At 36.9% G+C, this 26,280-nt stretch overlaps 1 pseudogene; it reads left to right on the forward strand.

Annotated features, from left to right (window-relative positions):
• Nucleotides 1-17,113: 17,113 nt before the first annotated feature.
• Nucleotides 17,114-25,311, forward strand: LOC101822906 (annotated as a pseudogene).
• Nucleotides 25,312-26,280: the final 969 nt, after the last annotated feature.

The following is a 26,280-nucleotide window of genomic DNA, read 5'->3' on the forward strand; positions in this document are numbered from 1 at the left end:
AATCAGTCTACCACAAGACCCAGCAATTCCACTCTTAGGCATGTATCCAAAATATACACTATTCATACAACAAGGACATCTGTTCCAGTATGTTCATAGCAGCATTATTTGTAATAGCCAGAACTTGGAAGCAACCTAGATGCCCCTCAACTGACGAGTGCATAGAGAAAATGTGGTACATTTACACAATGGAGTACTAGTTAGCAGAAAAAAAACAATGGAACCAATTTGCAGGCAAATGGATTGCACTAGAAGAAACCATGCTGACTGAGGCAACCCAGTCACCAAAAGACAAACATGGTATGTACTCTCTCATATATGGATTTTAGACACAGATCTGGGGAGTGCCAGCCTGCAATCTCACCACCAGTGAGTCTGGGGAAAAGAATCTTCATCCAATGACTGATGGAAGCAGAGGCAGACTCCCACAGCTAAAAACTGAACTGAACTTGAGGAATCCAGTGACAGAGAGGGAGCACTGATGAGCAAAGGGGTTAAGACTGGGCTGGTTTAACTCCCAGAAACAGCTGACCTGACAAGGGTTAGCTCTTGAATCCCAGATTGATGGCTGGGAATCTAGCATGGGACTGATCAAGACCCCCTGAATGTGGGTGTTAGTGAGGAGGCCTAGTCAATCTTTTGGGCCTTGGGTAGTAGATCAGTATTTATCCCCGGCATACAAATGGACTTTGTGTGCCCATCCAACAATGAGAGATGCACTCTCACCCTGGACTCTTGGGGGAGGACCTAGGCCCTGCCCTGGATGAAATGACAGACTATGGGCATCCCCATGGAGGGCCTCACCCTCTCTAGGGAAATGAGGGGGTATTGGGGATTTGATGGGAGGACATAGGAGAAAGGGAGGGAAAGGGAGAGGGACCAGGGATTGACATGTGAGGCAACCTTGTTTTTAATTTAAGTTTAAATTTAAAGATAAAAATAAAAAAGAATAAAAGCTAATTGCCCAAGCCTTTGATTCTGGTATAAAGTATAATTATCTGAAATTATATTTACTTTATTGCTTTTATATTAATTCTTTTTCTGATTTTGTACTATCAATTGACAAATTGCAATTACTATTTATGATCCAGGAGCATTTAAGATTAGAATCATCTTTTCAATGACCAGTTACACATTTCTTCTTAGAATTTTACTATGGCTCCTTGCTTCCATCTCTACACCCATGTAGTTCTTTTCTCATTCATAATTTATTAATTGTTTGTTCCTTCTATGTTTTGCCTTTTCTTAGTGAGGGGAAAGTGTTATTGGAGGGTTGAACATAATCAAAAGAAAAGAATGGACTTTAGAGACCCAGTCTCTGGTTATGGTCACTGAAGAGAGATGTCCCAGAATTCTAGGGAGGCACCGGGAAGAACAGACATGGAGACTTAATATTAATTATATATGCTTGACCAAGAACTCAGGTTTGTCACTAGCTAACTTTTACATTTAGATTAAGACGTATTTCTTACCTATGCTTTGCCATGTGGCTCAGAACATTTTCTCAGTACGGCATGCCCATCTTGCATCTCCCTGATTCTGCTGGAAATTCCTCTGATCTGCCCTTCCTCCCAGCATTCTTTCTATGTCACGCTGTCTCACCCAATCCCTTCCTGCCCAGCTATCAGTCCATCAGCTTTTCATTAACAACGAGAGCAATACATATTTACAGTGTACAAAATTTGTTCTTTAGCACTCAACCACCAGTTCTAGAGCTGAATTTGCTGGCATTAAACTACAACACTTTTTAGTTAGAGTTTACCATGCAAAGTCACACCAAAATGTAGACATTAAAGCTAGCAACAACTATGATATTATATAATTCTGCGAGGTCTCAATCGAGATAGGGTGCAGCTAGGCCTGCCCAGTTCTAGGACAGGTTTGCCTACTTGTTAACCTAATAGGATAGGGCCATATTACCATCTTTTAAATTAGCTTGGGCTCATCTCCTTAGTGTCTAGGAACAAGTAAAACCCAATGAACACAGCTTTTCATGGTTCCTTTATGTCACATTTGCCAAAGCAAGTCAGTAAACATAGGTCAGACAGCATGGGTTGAGTCTGGCCAATAAACATAAACAGGGTGGGCTGAGTCTGTGGCTGCTTTTGCAGCCAGACGAGCATAGGTAGAAAACTTTACTAGCACTTATTATCTGTAGCAGATCTCAGGGTGGGAATAATCGTTGTACCTTCTATGAGGCTCAATGTGAAAGATGTTGGCAGGGAGAATGAGTCTTCCAGTATACCAGAGAATTAACCAGTAAAGAAGCATCGGCCTGTGTTCTCACAGCAAATAATGAGCACTTCTATAACCTCTAGAAAAATTAGAAGACAGGAACTACCTTCTCTTTTTAATTAACTTATCTCTTGCCTGGGTTGGTTAAAAGGGCAGGGAAATCAGAAGAGTGGAAAGCATCTTCATTTTTAATTAACTCACCTTTTCTCTACCACTGTGTAAAGGGCAAGTGCTTTTCCTGGCCATCTCAGCACATTCGGTAGGGGATCCACCCTAGAGCTCTGATGAGAAGGCACACGCTAGGCCAGAAGTGAGGCCACCACAATATAGATGTGACCCAGGGGACAGTGTGTGAGGAGATGTGTTAAGAATACAAAAAATAAAATAAAATACGGTGGTATTGATGCTTTTGTTAGTATTTTCCTCATCTGTTTTTGCAATTGTACATTTCGTTCTTTTTATGAATGAAGAGCAAGCTTAAGAGCCGGTGTGATGTGAAAATTAGTTATTTTGCTTTGCTTGAGACTCAGAGACCACAAGGATTTCTGAAGTAGCCATTCCTCTGGGGAGCACTGCTTTAAGCAAATGATGCTCTGTGATAAAGAGCACAGATGATGAACGTTAGGAATTGTAATATATTTGGAAGACTAGTGCTGGACCCTGTGCTCATGGATTTCACATCCACGGATTCTAGTGCCTGATTTGTGAAGAGGGCTGGAGAGATGGCTCAGTTGTAAAAGCCTGGAAGAGCTGAGTTTGGTGCCCAGCAAACACTTGATGGCTCACAAAACTCTTTAACTCCATTCTAGGAAATCATACACCATCTTCTGGCTTCTTTGTATGCCAGGCACACACATGGTACAAAGACAGACATGCAGACAAAGCACTGTAAGATACCATACCCATAAAATAACAATGAAAATCTATTTGTGAAGAAAATATATCAATACTGAACACATACAGATTTGGTTTTATTCTCATCTTTCCTAGACAAAGCAGTATAATAACTGTGTTTGTATCATTTAATTATATTGAGCATTGCAAGTAATCTACAGATGCTTTAAACCCTTTGGAAATGTGTATGTGAATGATAAATAATTACCATCATTTTATAGAAGGGCAATTAGCATCTTTAGAGTCAGTATGCCAGGGTCATGGAACCAATCCCTCATAGATACCTGGGGACAATTGTACTTTGATACATAATTGTGTTTTAAATTCTTTGCTCTTGGGGAGGTAACCTAGCATGATACTCTACTTGCCATAGGATGAGATCCCTGACATCTGTTTCCCAGTCTCCTTGGTTATAGGAAACAAGCAGTTCATTGTCAGTTGAATTCTATACAAATAGAGTTTCCAAAGTTGCTTGTTTGAGGTCTAAGAATGAGCCCATTTATCAGAGGACCAACCCCTTCTGAAGTCCTGAGGAGAGATGAGCTTCTTTCAGGAGCAGTTAGTATGGGTGACACAAAGTCCATGCATTGTTTGATTCCATCTGTCCAGTTTTCCTGCATCCAGATATGTTTCTTTTCCTGCTGTCTGATTTCTAGTTAGATAAGACATTAAAACGTCTCCATCTGCTTGTGCAGCCCAGACTGTTTTCCTTTCAGATGGAACTGAATAAATTAGATAAAACAATTGCCATGCCAGGATGCTACACTAGGTAAAAAGATTATGTGTTCTGCTTTGGGGGAAAATCTATCATTCATCTCTTTCTATTTACTTGGTGTTTTTCATTCGTAATGGGGTGCTTATGCCTTACTAGTCATCATCTTCAGGAGAGTCATGTCCATACAGGTCCCTGCCACGTCCCCAAAAGCTGCAGCTGAGGTGCCTTTTGTGTTTACTTGTAATGTATTTGCCCTCACACAAGACGGAGAAATGCACAGTATTATCAAAGCAGGAGTGTAGTCCTTTGTCACATTTTGTTATGTTTGTGGGAATATGTTTCTGCGAGATGTTTTTCTTTTCCATGTATTTTTAGAAACTAAGACACCATATCTGTTAATGTGCCAAAAGCCCAGATTGCAGGTGCCAAACTAAAGTGTCCAACAATCAGGTGGGAAATTCCCTTAAATACCCAAAACTAGCTAATTCCATTTGGCATATTGTCTGTAGGTTTTATTATTTAAAAAGTTGGGGTTTCTTTTGGTCTGGAAACTTGGCTATTATGAAATGTTTATGTGATTATATTGAGGCCTTCAAGATAAGTAGCTACCTGCTTTTTTTTCAGTAATTTGTGCAAGTGCAATGGCTTTTATATGCTGTGTATGTGGACCATGTTTTATTCTACTCGAAACAGAGTGAACAGTCACTAAAACTGAAATGGCTGCAACATTTTGTATTTTCTAATAAGACTGGAATGAACAATTCTTGGTTTCTGGTAAAAGTAGCTAGGAAATGATTTAAATTACACTAGATGAATAATATGAGGCTGCATTTACTATGATAAAATCAGGAATAGCAACCAGATACCCATCCAGAATTTACTGCCATTGCTTAAGCCCAGGAGACACAAAACTGAGGTGAAGATTTAATGAGTCTCTTCTCAGTGTCATGTGGAGCCTTCTCCAGGTGCGCTGTCCATTGGTAAACTGAGTAGCTTTTTAATCGTGACCTACTTTTGGTTCCTTATATATTATCCTGGCATTGTGGATGTAAAACCTCTTGGAGTGCTATCTGACTATATTTTCCACTTTCTTGTTAGCATCTAAATGAATGTTTTCTTGTGCTACTAGGAGACTTAGTTTCCCTGATGTACCCTTTGGCCCCCAGTAACCCCTTTCCATTTATTTTTATTGTCCTTCCCACTTCCCTCTCTTATAAGCTCTTTCATAGAACTCTTTCTAGTTTCCTAGCCATTATCCATATTTGCTTCCATCTGGATACACACATTTAACAGTTCAAGGCTGGAAGCCACATGTGAGAGAGGCTGTGTGGCACTTATCTTTCTGAGCCAGGTTTGCCTCACTTACTATAATGTTTTCCAAGTTCCATCCATTGTTATGCAAATTTCCTAACTTCAATTTTCTTTATAGATGAATAAAAGTCCATTTCATATGGCTGCCACATTTTTATGTCTACACATCTGAGGATGGCTATCTAAGTGATTATGTTTCTTTGCTATTGTGAAAAGAGGAACAAAAACAGGGATGCATAAACATCTTTAAAGGAAGATGTACAATTTTTAGTTTATGAGCTCAGGTAGTTCTGGACTTGCTTATTTGAGAAGCTTACACCCTGCTTACCTTAGTGACCACCCCTGTTTACATCCCACCAACACTGGATAAAGGTTCTTTCCTACATTCTTACCAACCTTTCTTGCCATTTGTTTCCATTATAGGCTGTTCTGACCAGGTAGAGATAGACTCTCAAAGTTGTTATTTGTATTTGTATATTGGCTATGGGATTTGGACAGATTCTTAAATAATTACTATCCACTTTTTCTTCTTTCTCTTCAGATCATTTGCACATTTATTGATTATCATGAGGCTTTGATGGCATTTAATTTTGGCAGTTCTTTAAATATTCTATACAATCCCTTGTGTGAAATGTAGCCGGCAAATATTTCTACCTTTTCATTATGTGGGATATCCATCCTCTTGCTACTTTCTTTTATTTTTCCTAAGGTTTTTATTTCATATAAACCCATTTGTCTATATCTATATCCACAAACGTTTTCTCTATATTTTTATTTAGAAATGTCCACATTTCTGCTTTAAAATTAAGTCTTTTCAACATGTTAGAATTAGCTTTGAACAGGGTGAGAGATATGTATCTAATTTCATTCTTCTGCGAATGGATATCTAGTTTTGCCAGAGCATGTATTGAAAAGGTTTTTCCCAGTGCATGTTTTTGATCCCTTCATCAAAATTACTGCTTATGGCTGTGGGATTATTCTAGTCTTCTCTTGCATACCTTTAAAAGATTTAATTATCTATGTTTTTGACAGGACCATGCTATTGTATCTCTTCGGTTCTGTGGTATAGTTTGAGGTCAGGCAATATAATGACTCTGTCGATGTAATTTCTGTTCAAAATCCTTTGACTAACCATGGCTTTTGTTTATCCATGGGAATTTTAGGATTTTTCCCAAGTTATACAAAGACTATCATTGGAATTTTGGCAGGAATTACATTTGAAACTGTAGAATTCTTTTGTTATGTGAGTACAGCTATTTTCACAGTACTAATTCTGTCAATGCCAGAAAATAAAATACTTTTCATTATCTAATATCTTAAATTTTTCTTGTACAGGTTTTTTAGTTCATTTATTTCCTAGATTTTATAATCTTTTGGGACTTCTATGAATGAGATACATTTCCCACTTTCTTTCTTAACAAACTAGTATTTCGCTTACATTAAATGTTACTGATTTTTATATATTGATTTTGTAACTTGAAACTTTACTGAAAGTGTTTAGTAGATTCTAAAGTTTTTAGGTAGAATCCATAGGGTCTTTTAAGTGTAGTCATTTCATTTGCAAATAAACTTCAAGTAATATGTTGAAGAAGAGAGGAGTTAGTAGGTACCCTTGTCTCATTCCAAAATTTAGAGTAAACACTCCAAGGTTTTCCCCATTTAGTATAACACAGCCTATAGGTTTCCTATATATAGTCTTTCTCAGTTTTCTTTCTATTGATATAGTGGAAGAATGACGAAGACTAACTTGGGGAGTAAAGCATTTATTTTATTTCATAGTTTACAATCCATCATGAAGTGAAGTCAGGACATCACGCAAGGCAAGAATCTGGAAGCAGGAATTGAAGCAGATGCCGTGTACTGCTTACTGGCTTATCTGTGTGGCTTGTTTGTTTTTTTTTTTTTATAACCCAGGAACAACTACCCAGAGGTAGTACTGGGGTTGGGCCCTCCTCAATTGCACATTAATCAAGAAAGTGTCCCACAGACTTGCCTACAGGCAAATCTGGTGGAGATATTTTCCCAATTGTGGTTTTCTCTTCCCAGATGATCCTAGCATGTGTCAAGTTGAAAAAAAAAATAACCACCACAGGTATCCTCCATGCATTATAGTTTCTCCAGGATTTTTATCATAAAGGCATGTTGAACTTTGTCAAATACCACTCTGCCTATATTGGAATTATCTAGATTTATGTGTACAAGTCTATTTATAAGATACATTGTGTCTATTTAATTTGAGTATAGTGCACCAATGTTAGATTCCTTCATGATGTATGATTTTATTTATTTTATTAGTTGAATTTGGTCAGTGAGTACACTTTGAAGACTTTCTTTAATCTTTCTGTATCAACAAGACTAACCTGAATTTTTCTTATGTGTTATCAGTTTTTGTTATGAGGGCTATCCTGGATTCACATAATGACTTCAATAATATTCATCCCCTTCCTATTTTGTGTAACTGTTTGAGAAGTTTTGGTATCACATCCTCCTTCAAAGTTTGGTAGAATTCAGCAGTGCAGCCATCTGGTCCTGGGCTTTTCTTTGTAGGGAGACATGCTGCTTTAATTCCCTCACTTTTCACGGCTCTGCTTAGGGTGTTTATATCGTCTGGCTTTATTTTCAGTAGGCATGAACAATCAGCAATTTCTTCATTTCTTTTAGATTTTCAAACTTTGTGGAATACAAGTTTTTCTGGATGATCTTCTGGGTTTCACTGTAGTGTTGTAACAAATCCCTTTTCATCTGGAATGTTAATAATTTGGGACTTAACTCCATTATGATTAGTTCAGTGAGGCTAATGTCAATGTTAATCTTTTCAACTGTTTAATGTAAGGACTTATAGCTATCAACTTTCCTCTTCAGACTGCCTTGGCTGTATCACAGATATTCTGTGGGGTGTGCTCTTATTATTGACTTCTGATATTTTAAATTTCTTCCCTATGTGTGTCATTGATGCACTGTTTCTTCAAAGGTGTATTGTTCACTCTTCAAACACTTGTCTAGCTTCTGAGTTTAGCCTTCTAAACTTAGCCTTCTAGTTTTACTCCAATGTCTGAAAAACCTGAAGGGAATTTTTTTGACATTTGTATTATTGAAAGATTTCCTTATGGCTTACAATGTGGTAAATATTACAGAAACCCCATGCAATACTAAGAAGGATGTATAGTTGCTATTTGTTGGGGAGAATGTTTGTAGGTACTTCTTAAGTCCAACCGATGTGTGGCTGAACTTAGTTCTAAGGTTTCTTTGTTGATTTTGTATTTTGTATTGGAAGTGGTTATTTATATAAGAATACAGTGCTTATTTAGACTTAAAGTGCAGCACTGAAGATAGCATTATTGCTATGTCTGCATCACTGTGTGCTTTAAGTCACCTGGTATTTAATGAAGTTTCTACTTCAAGATTTGGCATGCAAATAACAATGTCCTCCTAATGGCTTGTTCTTCTTACCAATATGTAGTGGTGTTCTATGTGCTTTCTGATATTTTTGTCTAGAGTCTATTGTACATGTTATGGAAACTACTATGTCAGTGTGTTTGAAGCTTACATTTTCTTCATTCTTTGACTTTCAGCTTTTGACTCTCAGGCTTTCAGATCTCTTTCCTAGATCTCTATGTTTCTTTGAAACAGTAGATAGTTGAGTTATCTTTCATTTTTATTTTATTTGGCATTTCAGCTAAGGAGATTTTTTAAAATAGTATGTTGTTCATCAATTTTTATTGAGCAAAGCATTGTTGACCTCTCTGCATAGAAGCTAGTACAAGTAATAACCAATGGGAAAACTTTGATTTGCAAAATGTCCTTTGCAAATACTTTTTTTGTCTTTGTCTGGCATTTAAATTATGAATTCAGTCTAAATAATTAAAATAGTAACTTGAATTTAGAGAGATAGTTCAGAGGTAAGGGGCACTTTATTTCTCTTATAGATAACTGTGGTTCATTTCCCAAGACCCACATGAAAACTCACAACTACCTGTAATTCTAGTTCCAGGGGACCTGGTATCCCCTTATGCTCCCGTGGGATTGTACAAGCATGTGGTGTACATAAACTCACATAAGCACACATACATACATATAAATAAACAATGAATAAGTAAACCTTAAAATAGTAACTAATATAGTTTGTACTTCCAAAACAAAAGGAACAAAAGAAACTACCCCGTGAAATTTCAGGTTTAGGAATCTTTCTTTTGGTTTAGAGAGCCCAGTCCATCTGTTGACCTTCATATGACACTAGATAGTGCATCACAGAGATGGACAACTGCATGATAAAAGCATACTCTGATACCCACCAGTAGGTGGCTAAAAATACACTGGTAGCTCAATGCTTATCAGTTAGCTAAGATGGTCCTTGGGATAAGTGTTAGAACAATTTCTGATCAGTTAGCTCATTCTTTCCCACTGGAATATTTTCTCTTTCTAAAAAGTACTGGCACCTCACTTGGGACCACAAGGTCACTAAGATAAGAAAACAACTAGACTCTTTATCTTCATTTTATGCCTGCCTCCTTTATTTGAATCAACTGCTTACCTCTGCAAGTCAACATATAATCATGCAAAGAGTACCTGTCTAAACTATCCCGTCTTCCTTCAAGACTGAAAGCACAGATATATGTCACTGCTCTAAACTTTAAGCCACTTTGGATTCTAAGAAGAACAAATCCTCATTGGGAGACAATGTCTCCCTCAAAACTGAAAGCAGTTCTCTACAAGAGTGAAACTGTAGCCTAGAGCAGAAGTGATCATTTTGCAAAAGCAGAAAAACATGCCTTCAAGTGATAAGAGCATCATGCTCTCCTCAGACCATCTTGACAAACCAGGATCAGAGATGATGATGGATGGTGCCACACCTTGACCAGGACTGCTTAATTGTGTATGCTTCCTGCCCCTTGTCCAACTCTTCCGTTTAAACCTAAAGTTCTTGTCAATACCCATAGTTGGACTAGGATCATGGGCCACTTTTTATCTGTTCTTCTTCCCAATGAATACATCTCTTCAATCTGCTTTTCACCATTACTTATCTCTTTAACTGGTGTACTGAGCATAGGTATCAAAATCCAGTTGTTGGAACCCTGTATTTCACACTGAAATCTCCAGTTATATTAGTCCCTAGCCTCTTTATAACCTAGGTCTAGCCTCTCTACCAATTGACTTCTGTGTGCAGGGAGCCAACAGAAACTGCACAATAATGTGCCACTAGAATTTCACAAAAAGATAAATCTCTAATATCATTGCCAAAGAGCAAAGTCAGACCACTTAAGTTCAAATCTGCTCCAAGGAGCCATGGATTGTGAGATGATTTATAGAGAAGAAAGGGAAGAAGTTGCATATTGAGTGGGTGACATGAAGAGGTACTTGCTTCTTTGGGGATAGGGTATGGTAGGGATGTGGAGTTTGAATTTTGAAAGCCTAGCTTTTGATCCTCATGTCTATTCTTGGAAGACTGGCTCCTGATCCTAAGACTCATTAGCTTTTCCTGGAAGACAGCTTAAGAACATTGCTACTAAGACGTAATGCACAAGTATGTTTAGAGCTTAGCAAAATTCACAGCTAATGGTTTATATGCCTTTGCATGGTTTGTGAAACTAATAATTGATAATATGGCGTAAATCCTCCTAGAATATGTATAGCCTTAGTAATGCCATTTCAAATACTAATGCTGTAAACAACACAGTGGTTTTGCATTGCCAAAGCTCTATATTAGGGCAGAATTCTAGATTGGCAGGTGAAGGATACAGGTAAGTTAGTGATATGTCACACAAGTTTCCTTATCTGTATTACCGTTTACCCTTAGCTCTGTGAGTACAGGTTTTTTTTTCCATAATTCACAATCAGAATATGTCCATATTTTTTAATTTTTGGCAATTGGACTGGTGAGAAAAAATGTTAGTTTTAATTTTCATTTCTATAATTATAAATGAAGTTACGGTTTTATTTTTGCCTGTGACAGTGAACAGTCTGTTCGTATACTTTTCCAACTTTCAGAAAGCTTTTCATCTCTTTTAGTCTTTAAAAACTATATTTTAGGAATAGGTACTGCTTTACAAATTTTAAACAAATTGACTCTTTTATCATTTAATATTTTCATACTTTATCCTGAAATAATTTTGTTATGTTAACTATCCATATTTACTTACATTGTATTAAGTGTATCCATATTAATTTTCCTATATTTTATGTATAGTTTGAAGAGCCTTCCACATTTTGAGTTATCAAGATATTTATTTGTAAATTCTCCTCATGCTTATAGGATTTTTTTCATATATTCTGATTTATTTCAATCATACTATTTACTCAGTGTATTAATCAAACAAATGTGTTGATCTCTTAATGTTCAGTATGTTTTAACAACAATTTTTGAAAGCACAGCTTATCCTAAATGCTTTAGATCTCCCTGTATGATAGATAACTTTTCAATATGTACTTGGGTCAACCCAGAATCTTTTTCTCTGTTTCTCTGGTATATGAATTCTTCTACTGAAAGTTTTAAGTCAATACAAGGCTCACTTCTTTTTTTCTATGAATTCTTCTACCAGAATGTTTTTCAGGGTATATGTTAGGCTTTAAAATAGTAGAGTAACATTCATTATTATCCTTCTAAAGTATTTTCCTAGATTCTTTCAATTGAAATTCAAAATCTCCTTAATACAAGAAATAAACATGGAATGTTTTCCTTTTGACTAAGCCAAAATTATAAATTAACTGAGACGGGGATTCTGTTTAGAATCATAGACTTGGAATACGAGTACAGTCCTATAAACCCATCACTTAGGAAACCAAAAATGGAGGATGGCAAGTTCAAAGCCACCCTAGACTGTGCAATAAGATCTTGTCTCAAATAACAAACAAAAAATGTCCCACCACAAAAGTAAGATATTAAAGGCAGGACATCATGTCTCAAACTGTAAATCATGGTAAGAAGACCCAAAGCTCACAGCCCAGGTTATTCCAGGACAACAGCTCACAAGAGAATTTGGCTCAAAATTCTAGAATATGTTTTATAATAATCAAGTGTATTTTCATTTGGGTCAGTATTATTTTTAATTCTTCCCAGATTGAATTAAGTTTATTTCTAGATTTTTAAATCATTTTTCCTATTATACAAAAGGTCTTTGTGGTTGTCCAATCTTCTGAGTAATATTTATATATCAATACACTATGAATTTGTATATACTAATTTATAAATTTCTGTGTACTAATTTAATATCTTGCTTCCTGTCTTTCAGTGCTTATGATAGTTTGTTTTTAATGAAGCTCTTGAATCCTATCAGTGAATTCTTACTGTTTCCTTCCAGTGCTTTGCAGTCTGTTTTTCTCAATTGTGTGATTTCCTCAAATCTTATCAATCTGAGGACACATTATGGGAGGGAGACTAAAAATGCCTGTGGGCCCTTCATTTAAAATCAATGCAGACTTTGACTGTGTCTCTCTCCCTTCTCTTTCTTCTTTCTGTTTTTTTTTTGCTGTTAGAGAACATTGATACACACACACATACACATGCACACGCACTCACACAGTCACACAAACTATGAATAAGAACACTTCTAGGTGTTGGTATGAGAAAGAACAAAAATCAAGATGCTGGCCTTTGTGGACCAACAGCCATTTAGTCTTCTCAAATTAATTGCCACTATTTACTTATGAGCATAGCATTTTCATATTTTGCATCTATATGTTCATCAACTATAATCACTCACAAACAATGCATGCAGAAATTTCAAACACCATATTCTACTGTGTCTTGTTTTCACTTATTTAAATGGTCCCACCAACACCTTATTATTCTTTCCAGGCAGTCTGGCCTTCTTTTCTCTTTCTTTTCTCACACAGTTGCTGGCATCCACTTCCATCTGCTGTCTCCAAGGGCATGGACTGTTCTGGATCATGTTGTTTCCTTCCTATACAAGAGAGACCATACTTGTGATCATATCGTCACCTAGAAGTTTAAGCCTCCAAAGCAATGAGCACTTTTTCCTTGGTGTTCTCTGGCCAGCCTAGTGCCAACAAACACCAAGCAACTGACTCTATGATCACCTAATTCTTTTCCTTGTCCTTGTCCTTGTCCTTTATCCTTGTCCTTGTCCTTGTCCTTGTCCTTTTCCTTGTCCTTGTCCTTGTCCTTGTCCTTTATCCTTGTCCTTGTCCTTGTCCTTGTCCTTTTCCTTTTCCTTTATCCTTGTCCTTTTCCTTTTCCTTTATCCTTGTCCTTGTCCTTGTCCTTTTCCTTTTCCTTTATCCTTGTCCTTGTCCTTTTCCTTTTCCTTTATCCTTGTCCTTGTCCTTTATCCTTGTCCTTGTCCTTTTCCTTTATCCTTGTCCTTGTCCTTGTCCTTGTCCTTTTCCTTTATCCTTGTCCTTGTCCTTGTCCTTCTTTTCCTTTTCCTTTATCCTTGTCCTTGTCCTTTTCCTTTTCCTTTATCCTTGTCCTTGTCCTTGTCCTTTATCCTTGTCCTTGTCCTTTTCCTTTTCCTTTTCCTTTTCCTTTTCCTTTTCCTTTTCCTATCAGAGAAACTACCATTCTCACCAGTCCTGGGAACTTTAACAGAGGAAGCACATTCTGAGAATAATTTGCTGGGCTACTTCATAGCTGTGTAAGTACTACAGAGTATATTTAACATCCTAGGGTGACTGTACCCTTACTAAGTGACTCAGGTTTTTATGGGACCTGCTAAATACTCAACTTTGGTGAGATGTTGTGCCTTTATGCCAGCTTTTTAAGGATGATCACCTTAAGGCAAAAAAAAAAAAAAGCAAACAAAAAACAAAATAGTGAACAATTTCAAACACTTTCCTTTTTGGTTTATTTATAACATTCATTCTTTTTAAAATAAATTCATACTTTTCTAGATTTCCTTCTCCCCTCCCTCTTCCTAGTTCTCTTCCTCCTCCTTCCTCCTTTTCTTCTCCTCCTTCTTCCTTCCCCTCCATCCATCCCTCCATTCCTTCCCTCCCTACCCAACTCCACCTCTCCTCCTCCTCACTCTTTTTCTTTCTTCCTCTTTATTCTTTTCCTGCCCTTTCTACTTTCCATTCCACTTTCTTCTTCTCTTGCCCATACCCTGCTTTGTTCATCTATTTGCTCTTTCTTCTTTTCTCGCGTGTGTTAAGCATTTGTGTAAAGAGGCAAGGCAGGATCACTCTTCTGCCCTCTCCGTTTTTGGTCTCACTCACCCTGAACGCTGCATGTTGCTGCTGTGCATTTGATTAACCTTCACATCCCATTGATCTCCCCATCTCCCATCTTCAGCTCAGATCCTTCTCCTGAGCTATAGATGAACATGTTGAAATGCTTGCTGAGTATTTCCCATTACACAGATACCTCACTGCCAAAACTGAATCCATAATTTTCCATCACCTCCCACATCAAATCACTTATGCTTCCGAGGATTTCCCTAGAAGAAACATAGCAGAACTTATCCAGTTGCCAAAGACAGAAGCAAAGAGTTTATTGATATCTTCTGTCCCCTCAAAGTTAACTTTGTACGCTATTAGTGTCTTCAGAAATCTTTGAAGTTGGTCCATTTTTTATCATTCCATCAATCTCACTTGCTTAGACCATGAACTATTTGCCTATCATATATAGCTTAAAGCTTTTTGTGACCCCCAGTCCCACAACCACTTAAAATAATCATTCTGAGGCTTAATATTAATTATGATTGTTTGGCCAATGACTTAGGCTTTTAGTAACTAGCTATTACAAATTAAATTAACCCATTTCTATTAATCTGTGTGTTGCCACGTGACTGTGGCATACTGATAATGCCCTGGCATCTTACTCCTCCAGTGGCTACATGGTGTCCCTCAGACTCCTCCTTCTTCTTCCCTGTATCTCTGTATTTCCTACTTGACTGTATTCTGCCTGGCTATTGGCCATATCAGCTTCTTTATTAACCAATATACTAAAACATATTTACAGCATACAGAAGGGCACCCCACATCATCTTCCCTTTTTTTCTAATTGAAAAGGAAGGTTTTAACTTTAACATGATAAAATTACATATGAAAAAACAGGTATCAAGCAAGAATTACACTTATAATATTTAGTGCATTTATATTTGACAAAATTAAAGAAAACGAGAACAGTAGGGTGGCCTCTGCACAAGGAGAACATGCAAATTTGTGAAGTGTCCATAGTTTTATGCAGCCTCGACAACTACTACAGTCAAGATTTAACCATAATTCTAAATTTTCTCAGGATTCCTCATAAGATTAACAGCTTCCCAAATCAGCAGAAAATAGTATAGAAAAATTACACCCAAATTCCTAAAATATCATGTGTAAATGTTTATTCTTATTTAAAGAGGATTGGTTATGAATGTCTAATGGTCATAGTCAAATTCTTTCTCAATAAAAAGGAGTATGTGATATAGAAATGGTGAAGAAAACGTAGTTGGTAAATCTACTTTAATAAAAAATGTTAATCTAAATATACTTTACATTGGTATGGATTTTGGTTTATTGATATAAATACAAGGCCAAATATACTATATGTATATTTCCATTCTTTTTAAGGTATTATGTTTATGCAGCTCATTTAAAAACATACTATGTATACCTAACAGTATTCACATCTTGTTTTCCTAAAAACAGTTTCACAATAACAGCAAGATTATTTTCATCCTGAAAAAATACTTTCTGCTGCTGTTTCAATAACACAAATTTTGTAGAAGAATCAACTATATTCACTAGAGGCTAATGAAATTGTTTGAAATGTTTTGCCTACTTTAACAATTTCTCCTATAGTGTATATGAGCATGTTTGTATGTGTGTGTTTGTGTGTGTGTGTGTGCATTTGTGTATGTGTACACAAATTCCTGGAGGGAGAATTTTAGCCAACAGATATTGCAGATTAATACATCATGAATTAATGAGGAAAAACTACTATTAAAATATTAATTAGACATATATAGACTATTTCAAAGAGATATTCAAAATGCTTTACAGAGATTTTATCACTTACTATAACATAAAACTACCAAATTATCAACAACCTGTAAGTGAACTACTTTGCTTTGACTGAACATTCTTTAATACAAATTAGACTGAAAAAAAATAGATAGCATCAAAATAGATTCACTCTGTAATTTAATGTTTTTATTAAAGAAAATCATTATGAATTGGTAAATTGGGTCATCTTATTAGTCGTATAATATGTAGGAAATCAATTTCAATGTTTTTTTTAACTCACATTGTATTTTGAAATATGTCCTGGTGCTCTAGTCATCTATTTAGAGAAATAATTAGAAACAAAATGTGGACCTGCAGCCTCAAGGCAATCTTAGTTTCTATTTATGTTTTTAGGATCAAATAAGGCAATCCAGGCTTGCCCTAGGTTATTGCCCTTTAAATTATTAAAGGTCATGCATAAACATAACAGTATTTTTACTCACTCACTGAAGGCTTTGCCCAGTAATTCACTGGCACTTCAGAGTTACTGGAAATCTAGACTATCCCACACTAGTAGCAAAAATAACCCTTGATCCAGAAGTCATCCACTCTTGTATATACCACAGCATTATTTAGCCCTATGACAAAAGTGTTCTTAGAAGCTGATGTTCCTTATACGTCCATGAAAACAAAAAGAAGTATATGATAAGTGTATATTTATTTCTTCTTTTAAAAAGTTACTTTAATCACATATCACCCAACCTTTGAGTTTGCATGGGAAAACTAGAAACATCATTTACATTCAACAGCAATTTTGTGTTTTATTTTCAATCAACTATTTTTATAGTTTGTGGTTGGAAAGAAGTTACTAGTTCCACTTTTATTGAAAATGAATTTTCGCATATAATAAATCCTTAGTTTCTCCATCCACTCTTCCCAGTTCCTCCCCACTGCCCCTACCATCTGGATCCACTTCCTTTTTATTTCTTGTTAGCGAAATAAAATATAATACAATTAACATAACAAAATAATGTATAATAACATAAGAAACAATCACATTGAAGTTGGACAATGCAAACCAACAGACGGAAAAGAGCCCAGGAGGAGGCATGTGAGACAGAGACTATCTCATTCCACATTCCTGGGAGGCCGTAGAAACACTAAACTGAGAGACATAATATACATGCAAAGGACCTGATGCAGACCAGCAAAGGCCCTGTGCTAGCTGCTTCAGCCTCTGTGAGTTCATATGAGCTTTAATCCCGTTGATTCAGAGGGCTTCGTTCTCCTGGTGTCCTCCATCCCTTCTGGCTCTTACTCTTTTTCTACCTCCTCTTCTGCAGATGTTTCCTAAGCTCTGAGGGGGAGCATCTGATGGAGACAGCCAGATTATAGCTGAATGTTCCCAGGACTCTCCCTTTCTCTTTGTAATGCCTGGCTCTGGATCTCTATATTTGTTCCCATCTGCTACACGAGGAAGCTTCTCTGATGATCATTGAATAAGGTACCAATCATGATTATAGCAGAATATCATTAGGAATCATTTTATCACTCAGAAGGACTCATGAAAGTCATAACAACCCAGCAACTGTTATCTTTATTCTCAAAAACAGGACTGTACAGCAAAACAGAAAGCATTGTCCAGTTCCGCCTCAAATGTATTTTATCATGAACAATTTTTTATCAAAGTTGTTACAGACAATATCTGAAACCCTATCCAAATAGCTTGCCAAACATTATTTCCAAGTTATATATCATACACCAACCTAATTTTTACTTTAAGTGTTCATGGTATTTATCAACAGCATTGAGGAGATTCTTACAGAATAAAACAAGGAAAAACACTGAGTGCTCCCTAAAGTCTCCTAGTGTACCACTCCCTAATTTTCTTCATAGTTTGACCACAATGTCATGATAATTTCTCCATATAAGATTCCTTCTTAGGATTTGTGTGTGTGTGTGTGTGTGTGTGTGTGTGTGTGTGTGTGTGTGTGTGTGTGTGTGGACTCCCTCCTGGTCTTTGTCATCCAAGCTTTCATTGATCCCTTACAACTTATTTTCTACAAGAAGCTAAAAACCATCTTTCTCAAACATCAGCTTCCATCTCTGACATCTATAATAATCCTTACTTGTTGATCCACATGCGCTTGCCTTTGTCAGCTATCCAGCCTTACCTCTTGTGTTCTTCTTAGCTTCTTCTTAACCTAAAGGCTCCTATTTTCATCCTTGACCTATTTCCATCTCTTGGAACATTACTCATTTAGTTCTGTTCTGCCGCTAGGAAGGTTCCCATTACAAGCTGATCTCCTCAAAGGTGCTGTCATTAATTTCCTCACTCACGTTCCACCCTACAACTAAGTACCACTACTTATTCTTTTGTTCTACTTTACTGTTCTTCAGGACCTTAGTATATCTGAAATTATTACATATTTGTCTTCTAGAGTTTCATATCTCTAACTAAAAAGGAAGTTTCCAAAAAGTATGAAAATTACTATTTTTCTTTTCCACTAATCCTCAATACCTAGAAATTACTTGGTATTATCTCATTAAATATCTATTGGGATGAGGGAATGAATAGTCATTGTCAGACAGTTTGAAATAAGCTGCTTTGATAGCATAATTGCCTCATCATCATTAAGTTGCATATAACAAATTAAAAATAGTCTCTGTTTGAAGTCAATGTATCACATATGTCATGTGAATTGATGAACGTAATTCTGCATGAGAAAAATTAGCAAAGGAATGTGCTAATTCTCAGTCTGACCTTAGAGAAATCTGTGGGCTAAATTGTTCAGCAAGTCACTTGACATAATATCATCACAAGTCCATCCTAATCTCCCAGAAGGGATTCTCTTCATGTTTATGTAATTTGAACCCAAATCATTTAAGGGATGGATCAAGATTCTTATTTAAAGAAGCAGCCCATTATTCCCTAAATTAGTGGACTACAATCTCTAACTGGTCAATCAAGTGATCCATAAGGCAGAATATTACAGTGAAAAGGAACATTGGATGAGGGCCCCAAAAGTCTGGCCCTGGTTCCAGTTATCCACGAGAAACCACACAAATCCAGGACACACAGAGCAGAAAATGGTGGTAATAGCCACACAACCAAGTAAATATTCACAGCTTATTTTCAGTAATAATTTACTTTCATGTATCAGGTGTAAAAGTACTTTTATAAGTTGTATCTAATTTGATGGTTTCTTTCTCTGATGGGCATATTTTTCTCTCAAATATGTCTAGGTATTTAATCATCACCCCCAGCTAGTTCCACAGTCAATAATCCACACTGGTGACCACCTGGGTGGAATGCAGGATTACATGCTGAGATCCTGTGTTAAGCTTTTGACTACAGTAGTCTATCCCTAGGTTCTGAGATTTTGCTCCAACATTATCTTGCTGCTCAAACATGGACTAAGAAGACTTTCTAGAAAATTTTGTCTTTTGGGTTCTCATTAAAATGAGTCACATATGTGAGATCCAGCTCAGTGCCCAGCTCCTGGTGGAGGCCCTTAAATATTAATGTTTTTTTGCTTCTTCTGTTGTACAGCCCTGCTCTTTGAGCTTATTCCTTAAAATACATACTTTCTTTCCACAGGCAGTTTAGGTCTCAGTGGATCATTCCATTGGGTACATGTTTGTAACAAAATGGACTAGTGGGCGTTACTAAGAATAATCGCTACCATTTTTATAACCATTTATGACAACCAGGAGCTATACCATGCTCTGTATAAACTCATTACAAGAACACAAATTCTGCTTGTTAGGCAGATTTTACTAAGTCTTTTATAATAATTTGATAGATTGCTCTCACACTCTTGTCACTGCATTGGGCCTGATTGTCAGAGGACAGGAACTTCATCCCCTATTCACTCCACCATCTCTTGCCTCCCTAAATAACCTACATGGTTAGTAAAAGATAGACTCATTCCTAATTCTTACTTTTAAGCACAAAACACCTTACCTCTTCCTCCTGTTTCTCACTGTCTGTACTCCAGAACATGTTTTCCTGTGTTTTGGTCATAGTTGGCCAAACATCTCTAGGCGCCTTTGACTCAGCTACTCAAAAGGAATGAAAGGAAACAAACCCTTATGTGGAGAAACAAGTGAGTAGGATTTACTCATTTTAAACCGAAGTAACCTCCTGAAGATTCGCCCTTATCCTTTGGCCGAGGAAGTAATATAGGTTTCCTATTTATGGTAAATAAAAGCTCAGAAGGCATGACAGTCTGCAGTGTTCACAAAGATTTCATTCTAAATGCATCAGGAAGAGATTCAAGAACCAGATGTAGACTCTAAATATTCAACTCTGATTTGATGGTGTTTCTTCACAAACTCTAACTGCTAACCATGTCCAGTACAGTGAGTCTTCATGTGTTTCCTGGGCCATCAATTAATGATGGTTTCCTAGACATTCAAAGAAACATTGCCCTTTAAGTATTCAAAAGGACCTGCAAAGTCCTAACCAAAATGAAATCCATTTTACAAGCCCTACCGTCGTAATAGCCCTTTGGGAGTGGCACAGATGTATTTGTCATCCTAGATACAGACCTACCCTTTCTGTTTTATCATATAGCTCTCCACTCTGACATAGTTACCAAATGTAAGTTTTATAATGTAATATTTTCACCTAGAATGACACTGTTGGATATGCTGTGCTTCCATAATGTATCAGTTTCATAAAAAGTAGAAAATATTTAGTGTCTTGCTTTTCTCTAGGCTGACCAAATTTCTTCTTTTATAAAAATGCTAGACTGCATTTCTCCTCTGAATGCCCTACCATTTTAATTAGGGAACTAGAGAAAATCCTCCCATGCCCCTTCCCCCTGTCCCATTTGAGCTATAATGACTGGCTTGATGCCACTGTCACCGGGGATGATATTTGGTTCTGCCCTGTCACATGGATAGCTCTTTTTCTCCATGTCAAGGTCACATCCATTTTTTTTATGCTCCTGAGTAAGCCAATTACGAGGCAAGATGAATAAACTCTCACTCCATCCAGGACAGAAAACTGCAAGCTGCTTACTTTTGCTGCAAATTAAACGAGGAAGAACTCCTGATTACACCAGAAGGTGGAGTGACATTTTCACAATTGGCAGGAATTCCTGAGAGTGTAAATACTCTAATTTCGTACCTGGCCCAAATATGTCAGGAGTGTTCTACCTTTCACATTTGAAGCACCACTCCGTCGAACTGTGGAATGGAGTGGGTTGCATGTGAAGTCAAGTTCTTAAATAAAACTTCTTCAAACTGCTTGAGGCTCTGCCTTTTCACATACAGAGGAGCCTGATTTTTCTTCTATGAACTTTTTCATCGCCTACACTTCCCTGCTTAGTATGTGTTAAGAAAAATATATTCATTTTTCTAAGGTAGCTTTACTTCAAGTTTAAGTTGGTAAGGATCAGGTCGGGCCATATTTTTTTTTCTCTACCTGGCAGTCTGAAAGCAATTGCTTGATACAGAAAATAAAGCAGTTGAAATAAGAATGGACCTCTGACATCATCTTTCTACAGATGGTTTCTATGTGCATTCACTTTATCAGAACTATAAAATACTAAAAGAAAGGTATGTGCGGAGGCAAGCAGTTGTTGCACATAGTGTTTTCCAAATTCTCATTATGCTAGTGTATCTTAGTGTCCTTACATTTAGGTATATTGGGCCCACTTTTCTAAAACCTACATCAGAGATGGGCAGTGAGTACCTGTGGCATCCATGCCTGAGCATATTTGTATATATCCAGACATGAGAGAACCATGTTGAACTAAATATAACCATATATTTTATTCCCCTACATTTTCCCATACCAGTTTTTTGCGATTTTTATATTCATTAAATTATTTGATTCTTTTTAAAACACAAATATATCTGCTTTATATCAATTTATTCTTGTTTCCTCATATGGGTATTCTTATATGCCATTCCACACATACATTGTTCTGAGGATAACATCTACTCAGTAATGTTAGCTAAGCTCTACATTTGAAAAAATGCAAAAGAAATAATAGCAACCTCTATTATCAAAGTTTATTTAATGTTTTCTATGAGTTTGCAACTCTTCAAATTATTAAGTGCTGACATAGTATGATAGATAACTAAACTATATCATATCATTTAATTTAAGATTACTGATTCGTAAGATCCAGAAATATTTCTATTTCCCTCTGCCTTTTACTGTAAGATTTTCAGAATATATTCTCTCTTAGAGGAAATCAACAATTGTGTGATGTTTGCCAGTATCAAAGGATATCTGCTGCTGCAAAAGATAGATTAAAAATCTTGACATATTAGATCACATAAATCAGAATTAATTTATGTTAAATTCTCTGATTCCTTCCTTTATCAGGACTTCACAATGTCTCTGTCTTCTCATCCTTTTTCTAAACACCAAGTATGATATAAAAGGAGGCCCTTAAGATGTTGTATAAAGTCTTATATTTTTGGTTGTGAGCCTAGCCTTTAGCGGCTGAGCCATCTCTCTATGGTGCTTGCTGTCTGTAAGAAGGCTGAGGGCTAGGCTTCTCCAGTCCTTTCCTTTGCCTACCCAGACCACTCGGCAATGAGACTGTGGTTGCATGTATGGTTTGTATGGGTGCCACTCAATCACAGTCGTGAATTTGGGTTCGTAAGTTTTCCATTTAGCTTTGTCAGTAAGGTAAGATTTCTCTGGTTCATTTCCTGTCTTATTCAATATGCAATATTTGTTGTGTCTGTAATAGGTAGATTTTGTAATATTTTAGAAAGTTCCCAATGCCATGGACAGATCAAAGAGAAAAGAGGGACAGTTAAGGCAGTTTGGGTAACCCTGGTAAACAGATTACATTTTTATTAGGTGATATGGAAATACTGCCATGTGAAGAGGACAATTAAGTAAAGGTTTTTCAAATATCACTCATTAAAGCAAAAACAATGGTAAGACAGACACATATTTTGGGGAAAACAGATGAGTTGCCTGAATAACTGAGTATTGGTAAGTTATTAGATGTTTACCAATCTCTAAGTTTAGAACCAATTTTCTAATATATTACTGTACAGGAACCAGGAACCCATAGACAATACGTGCATATTATTATCTCTGAAAAATAATCCCCATTGACCATAGCTGGTCACATCACTCATTTTTCAGGAATGAGTTCTCACTAAAGAAAAGTTAAGAAAATTAATGTATTCTTTCAATAAGCTCATGCTTGAGAAGTAGGATGAACCCAAGCAGATTTACTTTTTCATTAATTTGCTTTGCTACATCCCCTTATACAAAAACACTTCCTTGTGTATTTAAATATGGAGTGTTAACCTTTATCTCCATTTTGAACACTGGTTTTGATGATAGAATCTATTCCCATGGGAACTCTTTGGAGCCTCATTTTTTTCCAATTCACATAAGCTTCACGTTATCTGTTTTAATTTTAGAATGCTGTTTTTTTAAATTTTTAAAGCATATATAATATATATACATATATTTAAAGGAAATATATTCCATACTTAGGAAAGTAAAGTGAACAGAAATAAAGATGTTACTATAAATAGAGATGAAATAAGCCTATTAGAAAATACATTTACAGGAGAAGGCCTTTGGTGTTACCTTGGTGGAGCAGGGTAAGCCCTCCCTCAGGCTATAGATTTGTATAACACAACCACTTAATTTACCCCAGGAAAGACTGTCAGGGCCATCTTGGCACAGTATATAGGTTTGGTATTGTCAAAATGGACCCCAGACTGATAGCTGGGAAACTAGCATAGGACCAACTCAGACCCCCTGAATGTGGGTGTCGTCAGTTAGGAGGACTAGGAAGTCTATGGAGCCTCTGGCAGTGGATCATTATTTATCCCTAGTATACAAATGGACTTTGGGAGCCCATTCCACATAGAGGGATACTCTCTCAGCCTAGACACAGTTGGGGTGGGTCTAAGCCCTGCTTCAAATGATGTGACAGACTTTGAAGGTCCCCCATGAAAGGCCTCACCCTTCCTGGGGAGCAGTAAGGGATTGGGATAAGGGATTGGTGGGGGGCAGGGGAGGAAGAGATGGAACTGGGATTAACATGTAAAACAAGCTTGTTTCTAATTTAAATTTAAAAATTATATAAAAATTAGTTCTAAGAACCAAATCTTACAGTGGAAAGGAATTTTCTACTTCGGGCCATACTTTCACTGACACCTGAAAAAGGCATCTGACCACCTAGAGACCAAGCACAGGGTCTGTAACTATGGACTTAACTTCACCTCAGAAATAGAACACAGAATCTTAGTTCAGAGATTTCTGGGGAGAATAAGCTGCCTGAAGGGTTGAAACTGACTATTGACACCAGATTTGCAGCAAACACAAGGAAAAGTAGGAAATCAAACTCCTTTGTGTTGGCTAATTTTATCTCCACTTGTCAAAACTAGAGTCAACTTAGAGCAGGGAACTCCAACTGAGAAAGTGCCCCCAGAAGGTTGGACTATAGGCAAGTCTATTGACAGTTTTCTTAATTAGTTGTGAATGTGTAAGGACCCAATCCATTGTGGGTGGTACCATCCCAGGACTGCCAGTCCTGACTTGGAAAATGAAGCAGGTTGAGCAAGCCAAAGGGAGTAAGCCAGTAGGTAGCACCCCTTCATTACCTCTGCATTAGCTCCTGTCTCCAAGTTCTCCCCTTTTTGAGTTCCTGTCCTGACTTCCTTCTGTGAAATATAGATATGGAGACATAAACCAAAGAAACTATTTACTCCTTAACTTTCATATGGTCATAGTGCTTCATCATACCAATAGTAATATAAACTAAGACAGCCTCCTAGAAATGGGATTGTTTTAATCTTGGTAGTAATGTTGATGAAGAGTCTTCTGGGCCAAACTACCTATGGATGGGTTGTATTGGCCTTAAAAGGTGGACTTGCTGGCTGTGAGTTTTGACACAGCCAAATTCAAGCTGTCTCAGAGTAATTTGCCTCTTGGAAAACTCTACTGCAGACTTCCATCTGAGTATCATGTGAATGGTAGTACTGAATGTGGAGGCTCTATCTGTGAAAGAGTTAATCAGAAGATTGAAACATTAGAAAACATTGCACAGACAGTTGGCAATAGCACTCACTTTGGCGTCATTGCTAAAAATAAATTGGATTGTAGAACTTTTCTGCTAAGCAAAATAAATAATGCTGGCTTAGTTGGACTAGGTTATATGCAGACCCTCCAACTCGGAGTGGGATTCATCCTCTCAGTGTTAATAGATGGAAAGGACTTTAATGCAGGAGGTCACAGAGTTGGGTTGGGGTGTGAACTGGAGGCTTAATGCAGCTTGTCCCTGGAAGTAAAATAAACACACCCTTTTTGTTTTGGGCCTTCAAATTCTATGCAATTTCGAATGTAAACTTTGTATTCTTCCAAAAACATCGCAATACTTTTCACAATGAAGTCAATCCTAAAGGTGGCCCTTGAAGGCATGCCTGGAAACTGTCATGTTTGTACCACATTTCAGTCAAGTGCTGCAGAGTTAATTTAAATATGCTCCTCAGCAACAACATAGTGACATGTTAAAGAAGGGGACCTGACATCAGTCACATCCTGATACCCTACTCCATCTTTTTATGTCCTTTTGTTGTATAAGTCTCCATCCTGTAGTGAGATCAGTCTAAAATAAACCCATCATATTTGGAAGAATAACAAAAAACCAATACTTTTATAAAACACATGCCTCCTCAAATGAACTATTGATGTTGGATATAAACAATCTATGGGTTGTTTGTTTCTTTCATTTTTCACTTTATGTTGATGATTTGACTAAGGAAAATCCAGAATGAAAGTTTGTTTCAATGCATTGGGAAGTGTTTTTTGAACACATGCTTTCCAGGTCTCTAAGGAGTTGCAACTTTAACAAGAGAACATGCAAGAAAGCATGCATGGGCATCAACAAATAATTTCTGTAGTTGCTAAATTATTATCTATAAGTGTATAGGGCTGAAATGCAGATGAACTCCAGCTCTTTGGGCCAGGCACAGCTTGGCATTCTCCTTCTGTTGCTTCAGCTCTGTACAGTTCTCTTTGTACCTCATGTCCAGGCACCATTGCAAACAAAAACAATGAGAGCTCCTTTTATTTATTACCCTGATTTAGGAAATATTTCCAATCAGCAATGTGATAAATACAAGAGAGAAAGTTTTCTACCTCTTTTAGTTTTCACTGCCTGAAGTCTAGGGGAGGCATTTTCCTACTATATCGTGCTAGTGATTTACCGCCTCTACTCTACAAACAAGACATGTTG

The sequence above is a fragment of the Mesocricetus auratus genome, unplaced genomic scaffold, assembly GCF_017639785.1.
Source record: "Mesocricetus auratus isolate SY011 unplaced genomic scaffold, BCM_Maur_2.0 Super-Scaffold_100026, whole genome shotgun sequence".
NCBI lineage: Eukaryota > Metazoa > Chordata > Mammalia > Rodentia > Cricetidae > Mesocricetus > Mesocricetus auratus.